Raw genomic sequence first — 10,904 nt, 5'->3', positions numbered from 1 at the left:
ATAAGGGTGGTGTCATCTGCATATCTGAGGTTATTGATATTTCTCCTGGCAACCTTGATTCCAGCTTGTGCTTCATCCAGCCCAGCATTTCTCATGATGTACTCTGCATATAAGTTAAATAAGCAGGGTGACAATATACAGCCTTGACGTACTCCTTTTCCCATTTGGAATCAGTATGTTGTTCCATGTCTAGTTCTAACTGTTGCTTCCTGACCTGGATACAGGTTTCTCAAGAGGCAGGTCAGGTGGTCTGGTATTTCCATCTCTTTCAGAATTTTCCACAGTTTATTGTTATCCACACAGTCAAAGGCTTTGGCATAGTCAATAAAGCAGAAATAGACGTTTTTCTGGAACTCTCTTGCTTTTTCAATGATCCAGCAGATATTGGCGGTTTGATCTCTGTTTCCTCTACCTTTTCTAAAACCAGCTTGAACATCTGGAAGTTCATGGTTTATGTATTGCTGAAGCCTGGCTTGGAGAATTTTGAGCATTACTTTGCTAGTGCGTGAGATGAGTACAATTGTGTGGTAGCTTGAGTATTCTTTGGCATTGCATTTCTTAGGGACTGGAATGAAAACTGACCTTTTCCAGTCCTGTGGCCACTGCTGAGTTTTCCAAATTTGCTGGCATATTGAGTTCAGCACTGTCACAGCATCATCTTTCAGGACTGAAATAGCTCAACTGGAATTCCATCACCTGCACTAGCTTTGTTCGTAGTGACTTCACATTCCAGGATGTCTGGCTCTAGGTGAGTGATCACACCATTGTGATTTTCTGGGTCATGAAGATCTTTTTTGTACAGTTCTTCTGTGTATTCTTGCCACCTCTTCTTAATATCTTCTGCTTCTGTTAGGTCCCTACCATTCTGTCCTTTATTGAGCCCATCTTTGCATGAAATGTTCCCTTGGTATCTTTAATTTTCATAGAACATGGAAGAGACCAAAAACAGCCCAAATGATCTTCAAGAAACAGAATTGAAGGATTCATACTTTTTCACTTCAAAACTGTTGTAATCAAGACAGTATGGTATCACTATAAGGATAGAGACATAGGTCAAATTAATAGGATTGAGAGTCCAGAAGTTATTCCCTACATTTAGTAAGATCATTTTCAACAAAGGCACCAAGATAATTCAATAGGGAAAGATGCTGGGAAAAAACTGGATATATTCATGCCATAGAATGAAGCTAGACCTTTATCTCACATAATATATATAAATTATCTCAAAATTGATTACAGAATTAAATATAACTGCTAAAACTTCAGAATTCCTAAGGGTAAATTTCCATAACCCTGGTTTCTTATATGTGATACCAAAAGAATAAATAACAAAATAAAAAGACAAATAAATTAGACTTGATGGGGAAAAAAAAAATTTGCCACACAGGGAGGCATGCAGGATCTTAGTTCCCTAACTAAGGATTGAATCCACACCCTCCTGCAGTGGAAGCATGGAGTCTTAAACCACTGTATCAACAGGGAAGTCCCCTATGGAAATTTTTTAAATCTGTGCTTCAAAGAACACCATCAAGAAAGTGAAAAAACAACTTACAGAAAAGGAGAAAACATTTCCAAAAAAAAAAAATACAGCTAATAAGAAACTTGTATATAATATATACATAAATACATTTATATATATTCTACTAATATTCCTAGAAATATTTATTAATAATTGTTACTGGTATTTCAAAACTCACTTTTCACAAAGCTTGCAGATTCATTTAAAAATTGTATAATATGTGTACTTGTGTGTACTTCCCACCATATATTTGATAAAATAGAAATTGCATAATACCTGACACCCATTTGGAACAAGAGAATCTTAAAATTGAAAGGTCATCCAGGTCAACCTATATCTGGTATAAATCTTTTTCACATTTTAGGGAAGGGATTATCTAATCTCTTCTTCAATCCCCTGGTGATAGGAACCCATTATTTCTGAGACAGTGAGTACACTAATTTACAGCTCTATTTGCAAGAAAGCTAATTTTTACTGAGATAAAACTTACTTACATTAAGATTATAAACAATAACTCTCTTACCAAGAAAAACAACAGAAAAATCTTGCTTTGTTCTAAGAAAGTGGTGCTTGTGAATATTTTTTATGTTAGCCTTAGATAATAAGTATATTCAAAGTATATAAATCACAATATTACAAACAGTACAATAATAATCACTAAGTTATTAAAATTTTGTGATCTTAAAAATTAAGTTGTATAACCATAATCCCTCAAACTAGAAATGTGTTTAGTGTCATGTAAGTGAGATGTGTCACATGGCTTTTTCTGACTTCAGGGGAGTTCACTTGCAACTAATAAACTTAACATTTAAGAAAATATTAGTAAACTAAGATTATGGCATAAGTAGCTAGTTTGGCCACCTGAAGCAAAGAGCTGACTCTTTGGAAAAGACCCTGATGCTGGGAAAGATTGTGGGCAAGAGGAAAAGGAGGTGGCAGAGGATGAGATGGTTAGATAACATCATTGATTCAATGGACATGAGTTTGAGCAAACTCTGGGAGACAGTGAAGGACAGGGAAGCCTGGTGTACTACAGTCTGTGGTTTTGCAAAGAGTCCGACATGACTTAGTGACTGAAAAATAAATAGCTAGAGTTTTACATGAAGTTATAAGTAAGCCCTGTCAATGTAAATGTTGAAGATGAAGGTTACTATAAGACATGTAATAAAAGAGCTTTGGCAGGGCTCTGTTGTTATCCATAGGATTGTGAATGTCTTCTCATCTCTCTGTTCTCCAGTGTCCTCAAAGTGAGAGGTACTGAACAATATTATCTTTATGGCTCCTTCTAGCTTTGTGAGTTCTGTATAGGATGCATACATTAAGAGAGCATAAGGGTTATTAGTTCTATGTTGATTTACAATTAAATAATATCTTCAGTACCAACTGATAATCAACTGTGTGCCAGGCTCTCTGTTCCAAGCACAAGGTGAAACAAAATAGGTAAATATCCCTGACTTCATGGAGCTTATATTCTAGTCAGCTGAGCAGAAATGAACACTGTAAGTAAAAAAAATCAATAGTGGTTAGTGTTAAATGAAGAAGGAGGTATATGAATATTGGGAGGGGATGAAAATTTTAGGAGAGATGGTTAGTCTTAATTAGGTGAAATTTTAGTCATTCCTAATGGAATAATCTACAATGGAATAAACTAGCGAAGTATGTAGGCAGACAGGTCTTCGGATCTGGGAGGTTGGTGAGATCTCATGGGCTTTCAGATTGCAAGCCATTGGAGAGGTAAACAGGTTTAAGGTCATCTGGCTTAAACAAATGTAAGGCATCTTTGGAGTAGCTATTCAGAGGCTAGACTACAATGGAACAAGCCAGAGATAAGGAGGCTTTTAAGAAGCTATTGCAATAATTCATGTGAGAGAGGATGAAAGTCTGGACTGAAAAAGTGGTGATGAGTTGTGATGAAAGTGATGAGAAGCAGAATTCTGGATATATTGTGAGGATAGAGCCAACAAAATTTGCTGACAAATTATGTTGAGGGGAGACAGTAGAGAGTAAATAGTAACACTAGAATTTTTGTTCTGAGCATCTGGAAAGATAGAATTACCATTAATGGAAAAGTCAATGTGAGGAGCTGGTTCAGTGACAAATATCGGGAACTGTTTTTGACATGCTAACTTTGAGATATCTATAGCAATCCACATGACATATCAAGTAAGCTACTGGTTATAAGTTTCTGGAGTTGAGAAATCAGGTCTGCAGACATATATTTGGGAGTTGTTACCACATACATGGTACTTAAAGCCATGAAATTAAATAAAATCAACAAAAGAAAAGATAGCAAAAGGGAAATAAAGAGATTCAAAGGCGAGCTCTGGGACACTCCAACATTTAGAAGTCAGGGAGATGAGAAGGAATTAATTGAAAAATTTTTAAGGGTAGACAGAAATGTACAAGAAATAAAGAAAATGGACGTTATGGAAGCAAAGTGTTTTAAGAAAAGGTGGGTGGTCATCTGCGTTAAATGCTGCAATAGGTCAAGTTAGAGAAGGATTGAGAATTAACCTCATCTGCTCATTTAGCTTAGAAATGTGGAAGTCACTGGCTGACTTTGTTAAGAGTAGTTTTTGCAGAGTGCTGGGTAAAGATACTTGACCGATACAGGGGCAAGAGAAATGAAAGCGGGGAACAGAAATATAAAGCATAGCAAACACCTTCAACAGGCTTTTCCATAAAGGGAAGGAAGGCAGTGAAATGATAGTGGGGGTAACTGGGAGAAATTGGGATCCAAAAAGCTTTTTTTTTTTAATTGAAGAAATGATGGCTAATTTTTATGCTATTAAGAATGATCTAGTAAAGAGGAGAACACGATGAGTTGGTAGAAACAGAAGAAAATTTCTAGGGCAATGTCCTTGAAAAGACAAGAAAAAACTGGAATCTGAGGCATGTATATTTTGGATGGGTTGAGGTAGTATCATGCAAAAAAGTTATAATGAATAGACATGGAATTTAAGCAGAGAGAGAAACAGGAAGATAAAAGATTATTAGGATAGGGTCACTGGTCATGTCCAGCCAAACTATTTTGTTATAGGAAAAAATAGACAGTAATGGTTGCAAAATAGAGTATGTGAAACTGAGATTGTAGAGAGTTTGCAGTAAAGCGTACGACAAGATTAACAATAGGACATGGGAGGGACTTCCCTCGTGGTCCAGTGGTTAAGATTTCATCTTATGTGTAAGGCTACATCTTACCATTTTTCATGTCATTTTTGACATACTGCTATACATAAGTGCTCCATAAACAGTATTTGTTCACTAATCAGTAGGCTGTGTCAGAGCCTCAAAGTTCAAGAACACAGATTGTGCATTCTGATGAGCCTTGCATGGCACATTTTAAGGGCACATAGTAGATAAATAAGTGGTAGGCCTTTTGAGAATACATGGACTGCCTAACCTTTATCTGAGATCTGTCACTGACAGTTCTAAAAGGGGGAGAATGTTGTATTTATAAAAAGCTTATTAAGTCATAGTATACTTGTAAGCGAGTTGATATTCCTGATTTGCTAATTTGCTTGATTGTTTGTTTTTTAATGAGTAAACCAAAGTTCAGAAAATGTAAGTAACTTGCCCAAATGTATTCATCTAGTTAGTAGTGGGGGAGACATCAGAACTCAAGCCTGTCTGACTTAAAAATCCATTCTATCCTACCATTCTTCATTGTATCTAAGTTAAGCAAAGACAAAAGAATGGCAAAACACAACCCAGTTTAAAGGATATTAGAGAAAACTGAAATAGGCTCTACCCACCTCTGGGTTCATCCCCCTTCAAAGTAAATTAGGCTTCAGACTGTAAAGGAGTATCAGAAGCCCTGGATTCTAGCCCTATTTTGCTTTCCATAAGCTACATAACCTGAAGCAAAACACTCAAAATGCTGTTTTCCACAATAATTATATCTGTCCAGCCACTCTCTGAAACCATTCTAAGACAAGTGAGATGACATATAAACATTTTAATAAACTGAGGAGACAGATTTAAATATAAGATACTGATTCAAATAATGTAACTGTTCATTTTGAGAGTAATAAATAGATCAATTAGCAAGGAAGTTTTAAAAACATAATTAAAACCAGAGTACAAAGAATTCAAGTCACTTTTACTCCTGTTATTGAAAGCAGCTTTTTTTGTCATCTACAGAGGTTGCTTGGGAAACCACTGTAAGTGGATTAAAAACCCCTTCACTGCCAGCTCTGCTCACACCACCACCACCACAGACACACACAGGTTTTTTCCCCTTAGACTACTTCACCAAATGTTCCTAGGAGCAATCCCAAAGGGGTTTTTAACAGAGTCAAATGGTTGAAGAGAAAAACGGAAGAACTAACAACATCACACAGTTATGTCAAGTTTACCCTGTTTCCCATAATCAAAAGGGAAGATTTGTTTAACTGCAGGAACACAAGGAAACACCATTCGTAAAACCCAGCTAACAGTAAAAATTCTTTGTGTAACGCTAGAACAAAAGGTTCTCCACTCAAGTTATTTGTTGTTTGACAGCCATCATGGAAATAAGGTTCTTCAACATGCCCAGATCCCTCACCATCTGAAAAGAGCTGTTGATTCTCAAAAACTTTGTGAAGTGGGCAAAACAAATATTGTTTATTCAACTCTTTCACTCAGCTAATATATTGAGTAACCACTTTGTTCCAAGTACTGTCTAGACCCATGATGGTGGAAATGTTCTATATTGTTGTCCGATGCTATAATCACTGGCCACATATGACTATTGATCATTTCAGATGTGGCCATCATTAAAACCCACCCTCCCAAGTTGAGCCCTGACAAGAATTCTGCCCCATGTTGTTTGAGCCAAAAGAACGAGACCAAGTTTGGTTCAAAAGCCAAGGAAATTTTTCCTCTTCCTTCAAAGAATGGAAAGGTAGGAGCTCACTCTAGAGCACATGCTCTCCCGACAGGACGTGGGCGGGGCTGCTTTACCTCAGCAGAGCCAGGGCGGAGTTCTTTCGAGTCTCCTAGGCTGTGCTGCTCAGGGCACTCACTCCAGATCTCAGTGCCGGGTGCAGTGTCTCTGCACATGGCCTTCTGCCGCCATGTTGGATTTCAGTGAACTAAGTCCGAAGAGTCTCTTTACACAACGCTAGAGCTGAGGTGTTATTGGCACAACCAGTTAGCACTAAGAATGCTGATCTAAAGTACCAAGGGGAAGACTTAAGCCTGTGAGCAATTTAAAAATAAATGAAACACAAAGGAAAAAAAGGTTAGACTTTTTATTACCATAATTCTATTTTTAATTCTTGGGCATTGTTAGGGGGGTTTGCTGGTGATAGCATGATTGAGGAAGTGACTTTTTTTTTTTTTTTAATGAAACCGCATTTTTTCATTGGTGTTTTTAAAAGCAAAGAAACCCAGTCTCAACAAGTGAATTATTTGCTTTCCCAATATCTCTCCTCTTTCTACCTCCACTCTTTTCTTCTCACATCAAAGCACAACCCCAAAGCCACTCTCTTTGCCTGAACCTTGCCCTGACTTCCATAACTGTCCGTGTGAATGACCAGCTAGTTCTAATCAGTTGAGGAAACATCCCTTTTATACCCCAAGGTGGATCTGCTTGCCCCCTCATCTGTGCCAAGTTGCTTCAGTCTTGTCTGACTCTTTGTGACCCCATGGACTGTTGTAGCCTGCCAAGCTCATCTGTCCATGGGATTTCCCAGGCAAGATACTGGAGTGGGTTGCTATTTCCTTCTCCAGGGGATCTTCCCAATTCAAACCTCTCTTAAGTCTCCTGCATCAGAAGACAGGTTCTTTACCAATAGTGCTACCTGGAAAGCCCATTTTAAGGGCATTTGTCTCAATTATTTCCTAAAATGCTTGATCAAGGAAGACTATTAATTCCTGATCTCAGTACTCTGTAGTGTCACTCCAAAATTATAAAACTAATAAAACATTTAGATAATAAAACTGGAAGTATTAAACGAGTTGTTCTCACACTTCTCTAGAAACTTAAAATTCCCATAATGTGCCCAGCACTGTTAAACATATCCAGTAAATATTCATTAAGTATCTGTGATGATGATACATGATTTATATAATTTGCTCCTTAACTACCATGGCAAGTTTAACTCCAGCACTAAACAATGAGCTTCCTTAGAGAAAACAAATTTGCCTGATACAAGCAAAGTATTTTCAACAGGATTTTGTGTTTTGTAAATATCCTTTCCTGGATTAAGAATGTTTCCTTCTAATTCATATTTCCTAGGAATTTTTTATTATGAGTGGATATTGACTATTAAAGTGATTTTTTGGTGTCTATCAACATATGATGTGCCTTCTATATTTTGTTGATGTGACAAATAAAATTTTATAAATTTTCATTATTAGGAATAAACCCAAGTTGGTTATATTTTATTATTCTTTTTATAAATTCCAGGATTTGGTATCCCATTGTTTTATTGAGGAGTTTTGTATCTAGGTTTATTTTTAAAAAGCTGGCTTGAATTTTCTTAAGCTCTCATCAGGTTTAATTACTAAGGCTATGTAGGTGTCACAAAAAAGTTGGTAAGTGTTCTTTTTGTCCCTATTTTCTAGAAAAACTTGCGTGAGAGGCATTGTTTCTTTATATATTTTGAAAAACTCATTGGTAATGATTTGAACTCAAAGTTTTCTCTATGGAAAGTGTTTAATTATACATTAACTTTTTTTAGAAGTTATATATAATTCCTTGATTTTGTCTTTTCTCATTTTTGGTAAGTTTTATTTTCCTAGAAATTTGTCTGTTTCATTTAAATTTTCTAAGGCTCTGACATTAATTTGTTCATAATGCACTCTTACGGTTCTTTTCTTTATAATTGGATGATAACTGCTTTACAGTACTGTGTTGGCTTCTGCCATACAACAATGTGAATCAACCATAAATATACATATGTCCCCTCCCTCTTGAACCTCCCTTCCACCACCCGCCCCCCATACCGTCCCACCCTTCTAGGTATGGTTCTTTTTAACGTCCCCTTTGTCATTCCTTCTCAATTTTTTTTTAACTTTTCACTTTTTGTCTTCATAACTTTCATCTAAACTTATCAGCGTTATTAGTCTTTTCAAAGAGACAAATGGTCGATTTTATTATATAATTTTTCTTCATTTCAATGTTTTCTGCATTTATTATTTAACATTTTGGGATGATTACTGAGATTGTTGGTCTATGCTTTGTATGATTTCAATCTTTTGGATTTTCTTTGAGAAGTTCAAGGTCAGATTCCTAAACCAGGGTGAGCCCCTAGTTATGACTGGTCACTGCATAATGTTCAGCATGGATCAGTCAGAGGAACTGATCCTTCTTTATAATGCTCTAATTATAATTACTCAGTCTGCATAAAAGTAACATGCAGTTTACCTGTGTTTTAAATAGTACTTTTGGAGAACATCTAATTCATTCATCTTTTATCCTACAAGAATTCAGAATGGCTCCTCCCAAGTTTTCTACAGAGATATCTTCTTTTATTAAGCTGGGCCAGCTAAGAATACAGACACAATTTTGTTTACAATTATACATTCTTCAGGTTAAGCTAAGAATGTAGGGAGCTCCTGCTACACAAGAACCACACAGCACTGAATGAGAGAAGCAAACAAAAGTTATTATTTTTCAGGTCTTAAGATTATATGGTTATATTTATCTTCTGTGCCAATGCTTGAAAATTTCATTTTATGAAATAACAAACTAAAACTTTTAATAACATGATAATACTCAGTGTTGATAAGAATGTTGTGAAATCCTCTCTTTTAAAAAATATTTATTTATTTTATTTGTTTGGCTGCTCTGGGTCTTACTTGTGGCATGCAAGACCTTCAATCTTAGTTGCAGCAGCTGAGATCTAGTTCCCTGACCAGGGGTCGAACCCGGGCCCCCTGCACTGGGGTCATGGAGTCTTATCCACTGGACCACTAGGAAAATCCCACCCTCATACATTTCTGGAGGGATGGATGGGAGCATAAATTGGAATAAAACTTCTGGAAACAATTTGTAAAAATATATCAAAAGAAATAAGAAAATTGATTAATCTTTTATTCAATAAATTCACTGCTAAGTAATCTAGCCTTTAAAGAAAGGATCAACATTTCAGAATGTGTGCAAATGTCAAATAACTATATAAAACAGGTGAAACTAACATCATACACAACTATACTTTCAAAAAATTTTTTTAAATTTAGATCACAGGGGAAAAAATATTAAATTACTTTATCATAGTGAAATAGTAGGAATAACCTAAATTTCTGACAAAAGAAAAATGACTGAGCAAATTATAATACATCTAAAAATTTCATATTATGAAGCTATTGTTGATAACTATGTATCATTTAAGGAAAATGCAGATGATAAGTGATATAAAGTTAAACGCACAACTTACAAAGATCACATGCTTACTCTGATTATAATTATGTAAACATGTGTATATGGATAGAATACCAGAAAAGAATGTATCAGAAAAATAGTTTTTTATCAGTATTATAGGGTGATTGCTTCCTTTTTTTGAATTTTGATTATTTTTTTTACTTTTCTTAATATAAATTTATTTATTTTAATTGGAGGCTAATTACTTTACAATATTGTATTGGTTTTGCCATACATCAACATGAATCCACCACAGGTGTACACATGTTCCCCATCCTGAATCCTGCTCCCACCTCCCTCTCCATACCATCCCTCTGGGTCATCCCAGTGCACCAGCCTTGAGCATCCTGTATCCTGCATTGAACCTGGACTGGTGATTTGTTTCACATATGATATTATACATGTTTCAATGCCTTTCTCCCAAATCATCCCACCCTCGCCCTCTCCCACAGAGTCCAAAAGACTGTTCTATACATCTGTGTCTCTTTTGCTGTCTCGCATACAGGGTTATCGTTACCATCTTTCTAGATTCCATATATATGCATTAGTATACTGTATTGGTGTTTTTCTTTCTGGCTTACTTCACTCTGTATAATAGTCTCCAGTTTCATCGACCTCATTAGAACTGATTCAAATGTATTCTTTTTAATGGCTGAGTAATACTCCATTGTGTATATGTACCACAGCTTTCTTATCCATTCATCTGCTGATGGACATCTAGGTTGCTTCCATGCCCTGGCTATTATAAACAGTGCTGCGATGAACATCGGGGTACACGTGTCTCTTTCAATTCTGGTTTCCTTGGTGTGTATGCCCAGCAGTGGGATTGCTGGGTCGTATGGCAGTTCTATTTCCAGTTTTTTAAGGAATCTCCACACTGTTCTCTATAGTGGCTGTACTAGTTTGCATTCCCACCAACAGTGTAAGAGGGTTCCCTTTTCTCCACACCCTCTCCAGCATTTATTGCTTGTAGACTTTTGGATAGCAGCCATTCTGACTGGCGTGGAATGGTACCTCATTGTGGTTTTGATTTGC

Source organism: Bison bison, unplaced genomic scaffold (assembly GCF_000754665.1).
Source record: "Bison bison bison isolate TAMUID 2011002044 unplaced genomic scaffold, Bison_UMD1.0 scf7180017864195, whole genome shotgun sequence".
In the NCBI taxonomy this organism is placed as follows: Eukaryota; Metazoa; Chordata; class Mammalia; order Artiodactyla; family Bovidae; genus Bison; species Bison bison.
The sequence above is the reverse complement of the archived record's forward strand: the minus strand, read 5'-3'. Positions refer to the sequence as shown.